The sequence below is a fragment of the Bos mutus genome, chromosome 15, assembly GCF_027580195.1.
Source record: "Bos mutus isolate GX-2022 chromosome 15, NWIPB_WYAK_1.1, whole genome shotgun sequence".
NCBI classification, from domain to species: domain Eukaryota; kingdom Metazoa; phylum Chordata; class Mammalia; order Artiodactyla; family Bovidae; genus Bos; species Bos mutus.
Window position 1 is genome coordinate 46,277,198 of NC_091631.1, and position 15,550 is coordinate 46,292,747.

The following is a 15,550-nucleotide window of genomic DNA, read 5'->3' on the forward strand; positions in this document are numbered from 1 at the left end:
CAGTGTTACGTTTTACCTATGGTTCATTTCAATCATTCATCTCAGGTAGCTTAGGTACCCGGATTATTCCCAAGGAAAATAGGAATAAACAATGTTTTCTCTTGTAGGGATGATGTGAGAATTGGTGTTTTGAAGTCAAATTTTGTTGTGTTGTTTAGTCGCTAAGTCATGTCCTACTCTTCTGCCACCCTATGGACTGTAGCCCACTAGGCTCCTCTGTCCATGGAATTCTCCAGGCAAGAACACTGGAGTAGCGAGGGGCCAGTGGCAGTGGGCCTGGAGTGAGCAGGGTTCGGCGGCCTCACCTGTCCCCATTCAGAGGTGGCTATCAGCGGCAGCGGGCAGCGTGTCAGGCAGAGCGAGCCGTCACCAGGTGGGCAACAGGGGAACGTGGCTTAAGAAACTAATCACAGCCAAGTGCCTGTGCTTTGTTCTGCTGGCTGCAGATTTTATGGAAACCCTAGTACGAATGGCATGTGTTCAGTGCGCAATAAAGAACATCTTCAAATAGTAGTTCAGAATAGTGATGGTAGAATAAGCCCCCCTGTACCTTCTGTCTCTAGTCTGTCTGAGTCTTTACCAGCCCAGAGCACAGATGGCAGTGTCCCAGAAGCTCAGTCAGCGCTAGACTCTACATCTTCGTCCATGTAGCCAAGCCCTGTATCACATCAGTCACTTTTATCAGAATCTGTAGTGTCTTCCCCAAGTGGACAGTACAAATATGGACAAAGCAATACTGGAAACAGATGACCTGCAAACTGCAGTATCAGAAACAGCATAGCAGCCGTCTGAAGAGAAAACCAAGTCTCTTGAAAAACCAAAACAGAAAAAGAATCTCTGTTTCATGTGCAGGAAGAAAGTGGGACTTGGTTTGAATGCCAGGTGGAAATGTTTACTGCAGTGTACACCATTACTCAGATGTACACAACTGCTCTTACAATTAAAGACTGATGGCTGCTGAGAAAATCAGAAAAGAAAATCCAGTACTTGTTGGTGAAAAGATCCAGAAGATTTGAACTGCTGGGATACAAAATCCTTTGATTATCTGCAAACTAAAAACTGACGAGGTTTTTTTCCCCTAGTCCTTGGGAACGTAGAACAATGTATCTTGCATAGACCTTTAATCATGAATGTCATCAAAGAATAGATTTTTGTTTTTGTTTTGAAAATTACTCTGAACATTTGTTTCCAGTGCAGTTTCTGTGGCTGAAACGACTTAAGTAAACTCTGCGAATATTATCCTTTTAAGATCATTTTAATTTTAGTTGAGTGCAGAGGACTTTTATAAGAAATGTGGAGAAATTTTGGAGGGCTGTGATTTTCCCCAGTATTAAACATGCATGCTTTAATCTTGCAGTTTATTTTCTCATTGTGTATAGCTTTTCTCTGCAGCACAATTTCTGTCTTGATAATGCCCTTTAGGGCACAGCTAGTTATCAGTAACTGAATATATATTAATCATTATGGCTGCTTCTGATTTTCACTGACAAAGGTTATACATATGTTAGCATATAGTTTCTTTGTACCTAGTATTTATGTCTGGATCATTTGTCACAGGAGAGCGTGTGATGATACAATTTTAGTGAAGTTGCTCAGTTGTGTCTGACTCTTTGAGATCCCATGGACTGTAACCTACCAGGCTCCTCCATCCATGGAATTTTCCAGGCAGGAATACTGGAGTGGATTGCCATTTCCTTCTCCAGGGGATCTTCCCGACCCAGGGATTGAACCCAGGTCTCCCGCATTGCAGGCAGACACTTTACCATCTGAGCCACCAGGGATGCAATTCTAAGTCTGTGTGTTTTTAAATTTTTTTGAGCGAGGGAAGGGAAAGCTGTACAAATTTCATTGCTGACTGAAGGTTTCTTTTAAGATTATGTTCCTTGGCCTGTGTGTATACACTATAAAGAATGATCTGAAGTAATTAGCTGTATTTATATTTATCCACTGTCTTTGATTAAATAAAAAGGAAAACCATAAAAAGGAAAAAACAAAACAAAACACTGGAGTGGGTTGCCATGCCTTCTTCCAGGGGATCTTCCCGACCCAGGGATTGAACCCAGGTCTCCTGTGGCTCTTGAATTGCAGGCAGATTCCTTACCACTGAGCCACCAGGGAAAGCCCCTAGCTACCTGTTTTAAGTCGAGAAATTAGGTTGTCTTTGCACTATATGGAATTCTAGCCACTGGGTAGCATTTCAGAGAACAGACTTAAAGTTCCACAATCTTAAAGGTGGCAGAGATTCTGAAGATAACCCAGCACACCCTCTGGTGTTTCCATGCATCCCTGGTCGACCTTCCTCCCCTCACTGCCTAATCACATGCCCCTTCGACAGGCGGGAGAATCTGCTTGTCAGTATTTGTATAGATGGAGAGAGGAAGGCAGAGTAAGGTGGCTTGTGAATAGTCCCTTGCTGTGGGAGATCCAGTCCTTCCAACCACCCGCTGGAGTAATAAAATGTGAGATCTCTGAATCTCTGTTTCATTAATGATGAACAATCTTTTCCATCTTCAAGAAACCTAACTGCTATGAATGAAAGTGTTAGTCACTCAGTCGTGTCTGGCCCTTTGCCACCCCATGGACTGTAGCCCGCCAGGCTCCCCTGTCCATGGAATTCCCCAGGTAAGAATACTGGAGTGGAAAGCCATTTCCTTCTCCAGGGGATTGTCTCAATCCAGGGGTCGAACCCGGGTCTCCCAAATTGCAGGCAGATTCTTTACTGTCAGAGCCACCAGGGAAGCCCAGATTCTATTAGGCTGTTCTTTATAAGAGCAGTGATATGTTTGTAATTTCTATCCCTCTGCCCTTTGAAATAACACAGAATAACTCAATCTGTCTTTCAGAAAGTGCATTGGGGTTTAGGATCTGCATGGTTGCATTTAAATTCTCCCTGTGTGGCTGACTTTTACTTCATACTTACACAAGCAGACTAGTATTCAGTGCAGAAAGGCAAAAATACTTGTTAAATATTAACTAGTAAGCAGGCATCACTGACTCAATGGACATGAGTTTGAGTAAGTACTGGGAGATGAAGGACAGGGGAGCCTGGTGTGCTGCAGTCCGTGGGGTCGCAGAGAGTCAGACATGACCGAGCGAATGAACAACAAAGCGTTTGACAGTGATGATAACCTCACTCCTTATTCAGGGTAGCTTCTCTGGCACAAGAAAGACAATTTGTTTTTTGTTTGTTTGGGGTGCAGCCCTCTATCTGAATGCCTCCTGATCACAACTGCCCAACTCAAATCGTGTGAAAGTTTCAATGTTTAAAAGGTTGATCTGTAAAAAGGGAAAAAAATGAAAGTAAAACCTTTTTCATGTTTGAATTCTCACTGCTAACACAGGAACACAATGTACTGTTGGATCATGGAGTTTTTGTTTTTTTATTACAAATGGAAGTAATCAATTGGTTTTGAGTAATTACCTACTGTGCAAGTGGAAAACTTCAGGATACCATGCAACAGTTGAACTTGTGCTAAGATGGGAAGTTTGGAGTTAAAATGCTATAATAGAGCTCAAGGTCAGGAGCCGCTTTCTCGTGTTTCAATCTCTCAGCCCTTCACTGTTTCCAGAAACCCGGGATGACAATAAAAGTATTAAGATTTTGCAACTTTTGTCATTGTTTTCTCCAAGGCTTCAATCCCTTACTGCCAGTGATGTGAAACAGAAACACAACTCATTTGAAAGAGAGATCAACTCTGTCAGGGAGGAGAAATGACAGTCGGGACAGGGCGGGGGGGCGGGGTGGAATCTAAAATAGGCTGCCTAAGCAGGCGAGGAAATAATCCTGTTTTCAATCTCAAACACGCAATGTCTTGGACAAGCTGGAGCCTGGGAGAAGCTGGGTTTATTCCTAGATCTGCCACGAGGAGATTTGATGCCCTAGCTTTTGTAAAGGGGACTTCGTTAATTTGGTTTTTCACTGGTGATATTATTTGGTAAACAACCATGGGGTCCCTTAATGGAGCTCTGATAAAAAGTTTATAGATGAAAAAATATACAGGCATTGTCCTACACTGCCTTCCCCAGAGAATGTAAGATGTACAGTATTTCCATCCACAGGCTGTTTTGGTAGAACTCGGTGTGTGAATCCCCCCAGTGAGTCTCCGGGTGGATAAAGCATACTTCTACATTATCTCTTTGAAAGTGGAATGGGACACAACCTCTGCTAGCTATTTCTTTTTTTTTCCCCTTGGTGAGCCATTCTATTAATACCAATCAAATCGAGAAAATGATCAAATGAAATTGCATTTTGAGCATCATAAGCTGTGTAATGTCTATTCTGTTAAATTGGGACCTATAATTGCTTCTCTACTGAAAAGATACAACAAAGACAGCAATCATGCCATGTCATTATCCCGGACTAGAAAACCGGCCTTTGCTGGGAGGACTTCAAAGGCCTGTGGTTCTCGAATTGCATTTGGCTGCTATTGTTGAAGCTCGGGCAATCTTGATTAGGTGTTTACACTGAGGTAAGGCGCAGAGCAGAGCGCCTGAGTGCCTGGGTCTAGAGCCATTAAAAAATTGTACATTATGTTCCTGGCTTTGAAGTGAGGGTTTGTATGTAGGAGAGCAACTCAGATTGAGTACAGCTGAGCTAGATTGGGCTGGCTACTTCTGTCTCAAAGAAACTCATCAGGTTCTTAGGGAATCGGCACCACAAAACAAGTTGATGCTTTACCGAGAGCCCTATGTGGATCCGCGTGTACCCACAGAGACATTCACTGAAACATGTTTAAATACAGTATCACTGTGAGGTCCTGCAGTCACTGAAGGTTTGCGTCCTTTTTTCCCCTTTCCGTTATATTCTGTTAATAACCTTGTGTTTAGTTATTGTGGGGGAGTCTCGTGTGAATTTATTAGGTTCCCTGTTATTCTCATTCCTTGATGGTATTTATGATATATGACAAGCATATATCCAGATTAAAATCGGCCAGAGGGTCCTATTTTTCCAAAGTTGCTGTTTGCTTAGCATCATTCCAGCACATCTGTTATTGAATCCCTCCCTTAGGAGCGTAATCAGTGGACTGAGCGTGCGTCTGTTTGTGAACTTGGCTGATGAGTGATGTGCAGTGTTAACTTGTCCTGTTTCTAATCCGTACTGCTCTGTGTCGGTTTGGACCTGCTAAGGTCAGCACTGCTGCTGCCTGTATTACATATCTTCTGTGGCTGGCAGAAGGGCAGGGACGTCAGGCTGTTGGGCTCCGACAAGGGTATTTAGTACAGTTGTTTGAAGTTTGAGTTATCTGGGCGTTTGTAATAATTATTCAGCTATTTAGAGACAAAACACCTGAAATGTTTTGGCTCTGCCGCTGGCCACTTTCTCTATCCTATAGAACAGGGAGTCCCCAACCTCCGGGATCTGTGGTGGAGCTGATGTAATAATAATAGACATAAAGTGCACAATAAATGTAATGCTTGAATCATCCTGAAATCATCCACCACCCTCGGTCTCTGGAAAAACTGTCTTCCACGAAACCAATCCCTGGTGCCAAAAAGGTTGGGGACTGCTGCTATAGATCACTTCATAATGTATTTAGCATGCATCTACTCAGAAACTGATGACACTGAGATCTCCGAATATATTATTTTTACATTAAATTTCTGTATAAGACTCTTGAGCTTCTTACAACCCTACATGAATTATGCCAGTCACCTACTTAAAGAGCCTTCAGTGCACTTCCTTTGCCCTTAACCTTTAAAAGGTTTATAAGCTCCCACATCCTCTATACTCAGCCTCTCCTCCCTGCTCTCATTGTTGTTGTTTAGTCACTAAGTCGTGTCCGACTCTGTGACCCACTGGACTGCAGCACACCAGGCTTCCCTGTCCTTCACTATCTCCCAGAGTTTGCTCAAACTCATGTCCATCAAGTTGGTGATGCCATCCAACCATCTCATCCTCTGTCATCCCCTTCTCCTCCTGCCCTCAAACTTTCCAAGCATCAGGATCTTTTCCAGTGAGTCAGGTCTTTGCATCAGGTGGCCGGAATATTGGAGCTTCAGTTTCAGGATCAGTCCTTCCAATGAATATTAAGGATTGATTTCCTTTAGGATTGACTGGTTTGATCTCCTTGCTGTCCAGGGGACACTCAGGAGTCTTCTCCAGCACCACAGTTCAAAAGCATCAATTCTTCAGCCTTCTTTGTGGTCCAACTCTCATATCCATACATGACTACTGGAAAAACCATAGCAGACTTTTGTCAGCAAAGTGATATCCCTGCTTATTTATATGCGGTCTATGTTTGTCATAGCTTTCTTTCCAAGGAGCAATCATCTTTTAATTTCATGGCTGCAGTCACCATCTGCAGTGATTTTGGAGCCCAAGAAAATAAAATTTGTCACTGCTTCCACTTTTCCCCCTTCTATTTGCCATGAAGTGATGGAACCATGATCTTTGTTTTTTGAATGTTGCATTTTAAGCTAACGTTTTCATTCTCCTCTTTCACGCTCATCAGAGGCTCTTTACTTCCTCTTTGTTTTCTGCCTCTTTAGTTCCTCCTGCTCTCGTTAGACTGTATGTTTTCAGGTCTGTTGTTGGGCCACATGCTCTGGGTCCATGCACACGCCATTCTTGGCCTGGAAACTCTTCACTTTACCTACTCTGACCAATCCCATTCACTGGTCTACTCTTGGCCAAAATATAACTTCCTCCAGGAAGCCTTCCCTGATACCCCTAGGAGGTTATAACAGATGTACCACCGTCTTAGTGTTCTGTCCTTTTCTGTGTGTGACAAGTTTCACCCTGGTCGTTATGTTTGCCTTGCCTCTAGATGTTAAGTCCCACGAGGGCAGGAAAAGGAGGGACTCTGTGCCGGGCTGTAGGGTTGCAGGGGCACTACTCCCATGAGCTATGTGGTGACGCTGGATGTGCCTGGCACATACGTGCTCAGTAAACGTTACTGAGTGAGAAGATTCATCTACATTGCTCACTGGTTGCTCCATTTACATCAGAACACATCTAATCTATTGTTTCTCTGCCTAGATTTGTGGTTTTCGATTAAAGCCAGGTGGCGGCTGTCAGCGATACAAGGTAGAAGCTAGGATCCCCTGTCTGTCCTTTCCCTTGCTGGCTTGGCTCCAGGCCCGTTAGCCCTTCCTCTCTTCAGCGCTTTGCATTTGCTGTTTCCTCTCCCAAGAAAGCTCTGCTCTCCTGCCTCCGTGACCTGTCTACAATGGTGACCCCCACCCCCAGCATTCCCTGTCCCTGCTCTGCTTCCTGTCTCTCCTCACCACTTACATCACCTGCTAATACGCTGATTATCTATTTTGTCTATTGTCTGCCTCCTCCTAATAGGAAGTTGGCCCTTATTTTTGTCAGTTTTGTTCACTGATATATCCAAGCACTTTGGATAAAGCCTGGCACGTAAGAATCTCTTAATAATTGTATGCAAATGAATGACGCCAACAACCATTTTCAAGAATGTGAAAGAGATTTTTAGGAATGTGGCATGAAACGTAAGCGAGGGTTGATTAGCAACCTGAACTCCCTATAACACAGCTAAGGATATGTAAGTGTGACCTCTGGACCGTCACAGGATTCAGATTGCTCTGTGACTAAAACCCTTTGGTGATTCCATGTCACATAAAGGAAAGGCCTAACTCTTCAGCACGATAGTTCTTAAACTTGAGCACATGTCAGAATCACTTGGAGGGCTTGTTAAAACACAGATGTAGGGACTTCCCTAGTGGTGCAGTGGTTAAGAATCTTCCTTGCAAAGCAGAGGACTTGGGTTCGATCCCTTGTCAGGGACCTAAGACCCCACATGACACAGAGCATCTAAGCTGGCCTGCCATAACAAAGACCTGATGCAGCCAAATAAATAAACCTTTAAAAAAAAAAACCAAACACAGATGTAGGGAATTCCCTGGTGGTCCAGTGGTTACAACCCAGTACCTTCACTGCCAGGGTACGGGTTCGATCCCTGATCAGGGAACTAAGATCCCACGTACCTCACGGCACAGCCAAAACAGCCCCTAAACCAAAACAAAAACACAGATGTAAAGGCCTCACCCTGGTGTTTCCAGTTTGGGAGATCTGGGCTGGGGCCTGAGACTTTGCATTTCTGAGTTCCCAGTTTGCAATTCTAATGGTCCTGATGCTGCTGGTCAGGGACCATATTCTGACAGTTCTTCCTTTAAAATGGCACCTAAGGGCCCACGTGAAAGGCCCATGCCCATTTCTCTAGCCTAAATATGGACCTCCATCCTCACAATCCAGTCATCCACAATACAATCTAGTCCTCCTCCTCCACTAACTCACTTGATTAAGTAACACTCTCCAGTCCTTTCTTAAGACAGCCTAACTTAAGCCCATAGGCAAACACTCATATTATGCCTTGATATGTCTGTTTCCACTAGTTGAGTTACGTGTTTACCAAGAGTCTTTTACTTGTTTATTCCTATTGTATATGTTGTTAAAATTATGAATTTGATTTAAAGATCAGATAATCTGGAGAAATCTGAGTGTGAACAGAGAGCTGTTTTCACAAAGACTGAGTTGAATAATTTAGAATGACCCAATATCACAACCAGGTGAGGTGTGTGTCTGTGTGTGTAAGAGACTAGGGGACACAGTCACAAAAATCTAAAAAGGTTATGTTCTTAGATTGTTTCTCAGCACTTGCTAAGTTTTTATTAATACTTTGCTTTCAAGAAATCGGAAGTGGAAACCATAGATCTTTCAAACTGATGTGAGAAAGATGTCGCAAAACTCCAGTCCATAGAATACGCACTAGGCCCCTTAGTGGGGAAAAAATAAATTCGTGAGTTAATGTATATTTATATACTTAGAGTGAAAGTTGGAGAAGGAAATGGCAACCCACCCCAGTGTCCTTGCCTGGAGAATCCCAGGGACGGGGGAGCCTGGTGGGCTGCCGTCTATGGGGTCGCACAGAGTCGGACACGACTGAAGTGACTTATCAGTAGCAGAGTGAAAGTGAGATATTTTACGTCATTTGTCCTACTGCTTTAACCACTTGACTTGATGGACTGCCAGTTCCTGCCCAGCACCATAGTGGTTCCTCCTATACTCGCAGGTCTCCACTTAGCAGTGTCCTCTCGCACCTTCTTAGCACCCCACGTGCTCCCTTTGCCTGAGGTCTCTTTGCTGCCCACCTCCGCCTGTTACCTTCTGCTGCTGCTGCTGCTAAGTCACTTCAGTCGTGTCCGACTCTGTGCGACCCCATAGACGGCAGCCCACCAGGCTCCCCCGTCCCTGGGATTCTCCAGGCAAGAACACTGGAGTGGGTTGCCATTTCCTTCTCCAATGCATGAAAGTGAAAAGTGAAAGTGAAGTTGCTCAGTCATGTCCGACTCTTAGCGACCGCATGGACTGCAGCCTACCAGGCTCCTCCGTCCTTGGGATTTTCCAGGCAAGAGTACTGGAGTGGGGTGCCATTGCCTTCTCGGTGTTACCTTCTTCTCCTTAAAGACTCAGTTCAATGACTGCCTCTTCCATGAAGCCCCCTCTGACTTCTCCAGACAGACCTGGGCATTTTTTTTCTGGGTTCTTTTGGGGCCACATGTGTCTCTAGGACAGTAGTTATCACTTGGTCCTGTTTACATGTCTGCTTCCTGCTTGGCCAGAAGCTCCTAAAGAGGATGTACTCTGAGAGTGGCAAAAATGACCACAGAAACATGGCATCTGGCAAAGAGGCAAAGGATGGTGCCCATCACCATGGCTCTCGACTTTACTGCAGAACAGGGCACTGTGGCCTGGGTAAGAGAGCACAGAATTATCACATTCTCCATTATTCTCACATTATCACATTATTTCTTTTTAATTAGAGGACAACTGCTTCACACTATTGTTTCAATTTCTGTTGTACTGCAAAGCGAATCAGCTATATGTGTACACATATCTCCTCTCTCTTGAACCTCCCACCCCATTCCACTCCTCTAGGTCATCAGAGAGTACTTCAATGAGTCCCCTGTGCTATGTACCAGCGCCCCACGAGCTGGCCAATTTACACATGGTAGTCCATGGGGTCGCTAAGAGTCGGGCACGACTGAGCGACTTCACTTTCACTTTTCACTTTCATGCATTGGAGGAGGAAATGGCAACCCACTCCAGTGTTCTTGCCTGGAGAATCCCATGGACAGAGGAGCCTGGTGGGCTGCCGTCTATGGGGTTGCACAGAGTCGGACACGACTGAAGCGACTCAGCAGCAGCAGCAGTGTATATATGTCAGCGCTGCTTTCTCAGTTCTTCCCACCCTCCTCCTGCCCCTTTGGTGTCCACATGTCTGTTTTCTATGTCTGCATCTCTATTCCTGCAAATAGTCCAGACACGTTTTTTTCAAAGTTATCCTTAGACATGATTCATTCTGTTAAAGTTCTGGTTTTTGAAAGGGCATGCTTCAGTTATGAGGAAAGTTGTCTCTTCATGGGTCCCTCCTCAGTAATGCTGAATTAATGAAGTGTCATTCTATAGATCAGACAAATAAGTGCTGACTAGCGCATACAAGAAAGATGCCTTAAGAAACGTCTTGTATTGAAAAACCATAAGGTTCAATTTAAATTATGCTGTTATATGTAAGTGCTCTTGTTGTGGTTGCATAGGGCAAATTAAAAAAAAAATCTATCAATGAACATACACAAAGTACCTACTCTATAGAAGAATATTTTTTTTGTCAGTATGAGACGTAGGACTCAAAAACACCACCAAACTGGAAGAATTCTATAAAAAAGCATTCTGTGTTTCTGACCAAATATAATTAGAAAAAGATGATCATAATTTAAATAGAAGTTTAATTTTATAGACAACCAAAGATTTCTTAAACCATGATATTCAAAACCACAGAAAAGGAGATCATTATATCAATTAGATATTAATTTTATCCAACAGGGGACTAAATTCAGAACAAACATTCAGTAATAAATGTAACATTTATATAAGCCTATATAATTATGCAGAGCATTCACATATAACATCTTATTTGGCCATCTAAATAACTGGATCTGTAGAAGAAGGTAAACATTCAAGACTTAATTTACCAAAGGTAATAACTGGCTGTAATAATAATGGCGCTCAAATGTGGTCTTTCAGTGCCAAATTCCATTATTTAAGTCAGAAGCATGAACTCCTCAGTTGTGAAAATTTTTTTCACTTGAGAGTGATAAAAACCTGAACCACCTCCCCTCAAGTATTTAAAAATTACATTCCTTCATAAAAGATGTAGAAAGTGCTTACTGTATGCCATGCTCTAGGAATTCAGAGATGAGCCAGTCCTTGCCTTCAGGAGCTCAGAGTCATGTAAAGACATACAGACACAAACATTAAATAGTGCCGCATGGTGTCAGGGGTTTTATGGTGGGTGTTCAAGGATGAGTTTGGGCTGAATCTCAAAATGGAGGGTGAGATTTTCCCAAGGAAACAGGACAGGGAAGGGTAATTCATCAGCCTGGACCGAGGGCCAGGGGAAATGCTGGGTTCAGGGAGTCGTGAGTTCCCAGAGTACGGCTGGGGCATAGGATGCAGGGGAGGAGTGACAAAGGATGAGGCTAAACTGGCAGAAGGGGCCAGCTCACAAAGGGCCTCGAGTACCACTCTGAGGGTTTGACTCTTATCTTGAAATTAACAGGGACCCTCATTAAGCAGCTGGTTGATATGATCAGATTTGTATCCAAGAAGAACACTTGTGACTGCAGTGGAGAAGTTAGATTTTCAAGAGCTGTGATATGAAGTTGCACTTCGAGACCAAAGTGTCAAATATTCACTAAGTTCCTTGTCACCAAGTGTAAATATCTGAAACATTAACTGAGGCCAAATGCAACTTCTTAAAGAAATATTGCCAATGAGTACAAGACTATAGGGTCCTGTAATCCCCGGGGCAGTGTTTGATTGATGGGGGGACCTTCAGGAGACAGCCTGGTTAGTGGACAGTCTTTTGGGAGTCACATCATAGAATGGGCTTCTAGAGTCTGTGTGCGTGCTAAGTCCATTCAGTCGTGTCTGACTCTGTGTGCTTCTGTGGACTGTTGCTTGCCGGGCTCCTCTTACCATGGGATTCTCCAGGCAGGAATACTGGAGTGGGTTGCCTTTTCCTTCTCCAGGAGACCTTCCTGACCCAGGGATCAAACCTCACTGCATCTCCTGCGTTGGCAGGTGGGTTTTTTTTTTTACCACTAGTACCACCTAGGAAGCTAAGGTCTACAGATGTGATCCTTTTGGCAACATTTTGTTCTTACTCTACCTGAAGTCATATGCTTTTCATTTTCAGACACTGTAGCCTGAAAAAAAAAAAGCCGTTTAGAAGGACCTGGTTTCAGGGTGGATTCCTTTCCTTTCTCATGACTTAAGGAATGACCCGTTTAATAACAGCTTCCCTTCACTGAGTGTCTGCCATGTGTCAGGAGCTTTGTATACATTCTTCCAGTAGCCCTCCAAGGCAGAAATGAACCCCCTATGACAGGTGAAGAAGCTAAGGTTTAAAGAGTCACTTGCTCAAATGTCTAGTTAATGGTACGACCTAGTACATTGAAGAGCCAGCATCTAACCTGTGATAGTCTGACTCCCAAACCAGTGTTCTGTTTTGGTTTCATCCCCTTTCCCACTATATTGTGTAGCCCCTTCCAAGGCTGGGACCAACCAAAGCTCTTTGCCCAGGGCTTTACCCAGGGCTTCTCTTTCTTACCCATTCACGTCTCAAACCATATCTTCTCAGAAAGTGAAAGTTTCCCTAAGCACCTCTTTAAACATCCCAGTTATACCTTTATTAAAGAAAGTTGATTCAATATCCTTTGAGGTATTGAATCCTACCCAAAATTATTTTGTTAGATGTTTCTCATCAGGTGATTGGATGTAAGTTTCCTGAAGACTGGACTCTACATCTCTTATTTCCTGTGATAGCACTAGCACTGAGGAGAGTACTTAGCATACAGCTGGTACTCAATAAAGATACGTTTGGTTGAGTGACCTGCTGCCTCAGCAACAGCCTCAAAGATGTGCTGGTGCTCAGAATGGGTAGTGGATTCTATGTAGGGACCTTATATTGTTTTGAAGGCCATAGGTAATGGAATAACCTTTCTATATGCACACTGCAAAGTATCTGTAATTTCTTGAAGAAATTATAAGGGAAAGACAGAATAATATGTATAAAGCACTTCCTGCTGTTTTCTGAGCCCATAATAAATTTCACCTTCATCAGTCTTCAAAGTCACACTTTAGAATCAAGATAGAAAGGTAGCTCACTTTTCAAGAGACAATTTCCTTTAATGGTAGATCATAAATTGACTTAATTCTAGTGAGTTTCAGACAAATACCTCTGGCTACTAAACAAGTCTTGAATAAAAGCAAGCACTGAATATTCACTAGCGAAGTATTGGCTGACTGTGATACTTAGGTGCCCTCTAGCGTGTGTTGGTTTTTATATCAATTCCTTGTCTTGCACATCATGTGACTGAGATCTCATAATGCATTCTAAAGGTGATTTTTCCAGTGCTTTTTAATGTAAGATAAACAGATCTATGAAAAATGGTGAAAAGGTCATGGAGAAATCAAATTAAAAAAATCAGTGGTTCTACTCTGAGCCATTATTTTCAAGCAGAAGTGCAATTTAGGTGACCCTGAGCAATCAGGGAGTATAAAGTTACCAGGGTTCCCACAAAACACTAGATATTGCAACCACGTAAGCATGGTTCAAAAGTAAGACATATGTAAAGGCATGAAGTGAAGAATTATGCTCCCACTCTACTTCTGCCCCATCCTCTACAATTAACCACCTATGTATTCTTTCTCACTATTTTAAAAACATATCAAGAAAATATGTATATTTTTATTCCTTCCCACTTTTTTTGCACTATATACACTTTTCTACAACTTTAACTTCTGTCTTAGTAATAATAAATCTTGATAGGTTGTCCATAACGGTTCATGGGGAACATTTTTTTTTTTTTTTTAAAGCTATAGGATGCTCTGGTATATGGACGTACCATAGTTTATTACAGATTTTCCAAATAATAGACATCTGGGTACCTTCCAATCTTTTGCTATTAGAAGTAAGGATGAAATGAATGATTTTATACAGGGTTATTTCAAAACACATATAACAAGGATACAGTCCTGGGAGAGGAAGATGTTGGGTCAAATTTAAAAAATAATAATTACTAACACTTATAGAGCATTTACTATAAGCCAGGCATCAAGTTAAGCACTCTCCATATATTAATTTACTTAATCTTTTTAATAATCCTTTGAGGAAAGAAGGTGCTATTATTATCCCCATTTTAAAGATGAGGAAAACTAAGGCATAGAGAGGCTGCACAGCCTGCCCAAGGTCAGACAGCTAGCAGGTGGCAGTGTTAACCAACGTGGCTTGAAAGCCTGTATTCTTGGCCATTATGCGTTGCTTTCTCAGGAGTGTGTGTAGTATTTGTATTTTAAGTGGATATTAGCAATTTGTCCTCCATACTAGTTAGTCCAATTTATTCTCTCACCAGCTCGACTGTACTTTTTTTGTCCAGAGGTTAATAAAAAATTGGGAATTTTATTGGTTTAATTATAGATGAAAAATGGAATCCCAATATAGTATTAATTTGCATTTCTCCTAAATGACCAAAGTTGGATATGTTTTCATATGTTTAATAGCCACATGTATTAATTTTTCTGTGAACTATATATTCCTATATTTTATAAATTTTTATATTCACAAAAGATACTGTCTGTTGGTCTCTTTCTTATTGACTTCTAGGAGCTCTTTACATATTAGAGCTATTACTTTGTGACATGAATTGGACATATTTTTCTAGTTCTTTGTATCTTGATTTTCTTATGCTTTTCTTTCTTGCAGAAGCTTTTGATATTTATATACAGTTTACCCTTGTACAAAGTGAGGGTTAGGGGTACTGACCCTCCAGAAAATCCATGTATAACTTTATAGTCAGCCCTCCATATCTTCAGTTCTGTAGCTCTGAATTCAACCAACTAAACATTGTGGAGTACTGTAGTATTTATTTATTTTTAAAAAACCACAAGTAAGTGGACCTGTGCGATCAAACCCATGTTGCTCAAGGGGGAAGTGTAGTCAAATTTATCTATGTTTTGTAGATTCTGGATTTTGAATAATTTCAAAGTTATATGAGAATTTTCTTGTTTTCCCTCTAGTATTTTATGGTTTAATTTTTTTTTTTTAGAGTATACTTTCTTTACAATGTTGTGTTAGTTTCTGCTGTACTACAGTATAAATCAGCCATGTGTATACAATGGTTTAATTTCTAAAAATTAAATATTTGACCCACTTGGGATTTATCTTGTTATATGATATGGGGTATGTATACAACTTAATTTTTTCCCAAATGTCTATCCAGTTGTCTTCTTGGAGAACTCATCATTTCGTCACAGATTTGAGGTCTTGCCTTTATCAAATAATTATGTCAGATCATATATTCTCACACTAATTTGGTCCTAATTCTAGACTTTCTATTCTATGTGTCTGTAAATGCATTAAACAAAACTTTATTATTTGATTATTGAGGGTTTATGTATACTCTGTTATCTAGTGGGGCTACATTCTTTCACGACTCTTTTAAAAAATTTTATTTTAATTGTATAATT

The 15,550-nt window shown here is 41.8% G+C and overlaps 1 protein-coding gene and 1 pseudogene across 1 annotated transcript in view; one reads left to right on the forward strand and one right to left on the reverse strand.

The window, feature by feature from the left end:
* The window catches only part of JHY (junctional cadherin complex regulator), an 81,827-nt gene that overhangs the window by 33,182 nt on the left and 33,095 nt on the right, over positions 1–15,550 (reverse strand).
* Positions 110–1,016, forward strand: LOC102275517 (AN1-type zinc finger protein 6 pseudogene; annotated as a pseudogene).